Source organism: Helianthus annuus, chromosome 9 (assembly GCF_002127325.2).
Source record: "Helianthus annuus cultivar XRQ/B chromosome 9, HanXRQr2.0-SUNRISE, whole genome shotgun sequence".
NCBI classification, from domain to species: Eukaryota; Viridiplantae; Streptophyta; class Magnoliopsida; order Asterales; family Asteraceae; genus Helianthus; species Helianthus annuus.
The window spans coordinates 184,183,089-184,185,764 of record NC_035441.2 but is presented as its reverse complement, the minus strand read 5'-3'; the positions used below and the strand labels follow the sequence as shown (position 1 = coordinate 184,185,764).

At 34.4% G+C, this 2,676-nt stretch overlaps 1 long non-coding RNA gene across 4 annotated transcripts; it reads left to right on the top strand.

The window, feature by feature from the left end:
* Positions 1 to 659: 659 nt before the first annotated feature.
* LOC118482276 lies at positions 660 to 2,362 on the top strand. 4 transcript variants are annotated; one of them, XR_004868172.1, is made up of 7 exons: positions 660 to 739; positions 954 to 1,035; positions 1,343 to 1,432; positions 1,537 to 1,825; positions 1,914 to 1,925; positions 2,020 to 2,084; positions 2,155 to 2,324. It is a non-coding gene; the product is annotated as an uncharacterized LOC118482276 (long non-coding RNA). The 4 variants fall into 4 exon arrangements; XR_004868173.1 differs by having other exon boundaries at positions 2,020 to 2,048; positions 2,155 to 2,322; XR_004868170.1 differs by having other exon boundaries at positions 1,914 to 2,048; positions 2,155 to 2,362.
* The last annotated feature ends 314 nt before the right edge of the window (positions 2,363 to 2,676 follow it).

Here is a 2,676-nt window from a genome sequence, read left to right as displayed (position 1 = left end):
TTTTCGTTTTTCTTCATTTGAATATTTGAATGATTTTACTAAGGTTTGCCAAGTTGATAAACATGACGAACTAGAAGATGGTAAAATATTTGAAAGAACCATATGATGAGTAGAGTGGACTATGAAAGTAAAGAGTTATTTTGAGTAAAGTGGTTTGTGTACATAATGATAGATTTAAATTTGTTTATATAGGAAATAAAAAAATCATTTTTTTGTTTTCCCACAGTCACCCCAATGACTCTTTTCCTCTTCCTTTGTCTTTGGCCATCTAGGCAGATGTGGCAATATGGTTTAGGAGGGAAATCAAAATTTGCTTTGTACATTCTCGATTCCAAGTAAAAAAGAAGCGGGATCCGGCTGAGGATGGATCGGACTTTGGGTCGTTACTGGATTCGTGTCTCATATCAAACACGCTTCTTCCTTTGCACAAACCCTAATTTTGATATCCATTTGTCTGGCCGTTTCACTCCAAATCTCAACGAAGACATCAATCTTTCATCATCGCGAACCCTAATCGCGATGTTTATCAACGAAGACATCAATCTTTCTTCCTTTTATCAATCTATTTAAGGTTTTCTTTTCTTCTACAGGTTTCTTTTTCGTTAGTGTTTCCTTCTGAACCAAGATGTTTCTTCTTCCTTTTATCTGCTTTCTGTCTCTGGTAATTCAAAAAGGATGACGGCGATTCAAGCCGATTGGTGAAGATTTCACAAAATCAATGTCGGGTTCAGATTTACAGGTATACAAGTTTTTACGATTTAATTTTTGAGTTGGTTTACATGTTGATTTTAAAATCTTAAACCCAACATTGTCACCTTATGTAATTTTTGGTGTTCTTGCTTATTGAGTTAGGACTTATTAAACCCAGGTATCGTGATTTTTAAGTTTAGGGTTTTTTAGTTTCGAAATTGATTGATGCTCAATAATTATGTGATTAAGAGATCTGGTCACAGGGGGTTCGGCTTTATGACCTTTGCTGAGGACGGTGTTGCAGATCGTGTTTCAAGAAGGTCACACGAGATTTGTGGACAACAGGTAGTTAAAACCCTAACCTCCAATTTTGGTTAACTTCAGCAATATTTTGATGGTTAAAACCGTAACCTTCAATTTTGATGGTTAAAACCCTAACCTTCAAGAAACGAAAATATTTTGATGGTTAAAACCCTAACCTTCAATTTTGGTCTCATTCATTTTATTTTGTTTTTAGTTCTTTACATATTTTATTTGTATTGATATATGCATCGTGATTGTCTTCTTTCATACGTTCTCACACTCTACATTACATACAAATAATCTTTGGTTGATTCTATACTAAATATTCGATCGTGTTGTTTAATCACAGTTAGTCGCCGGTAGTGCTACTTCTTGATTTTTGTCTTAACTTAACTTCTCGTAAGCTACCCATTGCAGTTCATCACTGATACTTTATAAGGTATAACTAATAACTAATGTTGTTTTAAACTCATATCTTAGTACCGATGCATATCTTACAAAACCACACAAATCTTGAGTAATTATTTTGTGAAATCATGTCAGGTGGGCGGGTGATCAAGAATGGGAAACGTGCGCACATGAAAATAGTGTTGGGTGGATGGAGATGGCTGAGCCGGTTATGAATCTTTGTACAAAAACTATTGATGGTTCTTATATTGAAAAGAAAGAAACTAGAATGGTTTGGTACTATGAAGATGTTGACAAAGATTTTGGGTCGGAACAGGCTAAGTAACATATCCTAATTCCTAATTCCATTCAATCAGATGTCCTTCGTCTCCAACGCCGCCCTCAAAACCCTAGCTTACGCATCTTCTCCAACATATCGATAATGGTGATTCTCAAGTTAACTTATTCACCATTGATCTTTTAGATTTGAGATTGCAATTTCATGGAAAACTAAAGTTTTGTCATTATTTCAGGCGAATTATGAGGTTGATCTTAATATTCTTTATCTGTCGTTTTTACTTGCTATATTCCCTTATTCTCTCAATCCTCTCAAGATCCATAATTGCTCTCTACTTGCAGACATCAAACACCGATTTTACATCTTCAAGGTACAATTTTCTCATGTTTCAATGTTCATCGTCCAGGTAACAGTCGGCTTTCGTCTTTCTCAGTTTGATTTCGAAATAACTATGCTCATCGTTTGTCTGTTTACAGATCTAGAGTTTTGTGTTCAAGCTTCTATATCTGATTTCTATTGTTAAAGCTTCTATCAAGGTATGTGTTTCTGATTTTTTGGTTTACTAATTAGTTGAACAACTGTTGTCTTTACACGATTGATGTAAGATCTCTAATTTCTATTTGTCGATCAAAAGCATGTTCACTTCGGGTCTATTCGAGTGACTTAAATGGTATTTAATTGGTCTGTGTCTAGCTAAGTTGCGGCTATATTATCATCTTTGTAAGTTCCTTCCACGTCTTTGTATATTCATCAAAGAATTATTATAGTGTTTGGGCTCCACTTGAATCTGATGGAAGGATTATGAGAACGATAGAGATGAAAGTTGTTGCTGATGATTTTGTAACAAACATTGTTTTTAGTTTTTACTCATCACAGACATGCTAATATGTTTTTTCCTTTTATTTTTATAGTACTTTTAGCCTGTTTACTTATAAGTAGGAATGGTTTGTTGATATGAAGATTCAAGTCGATATGATGACATGGTACGATGCTATTAT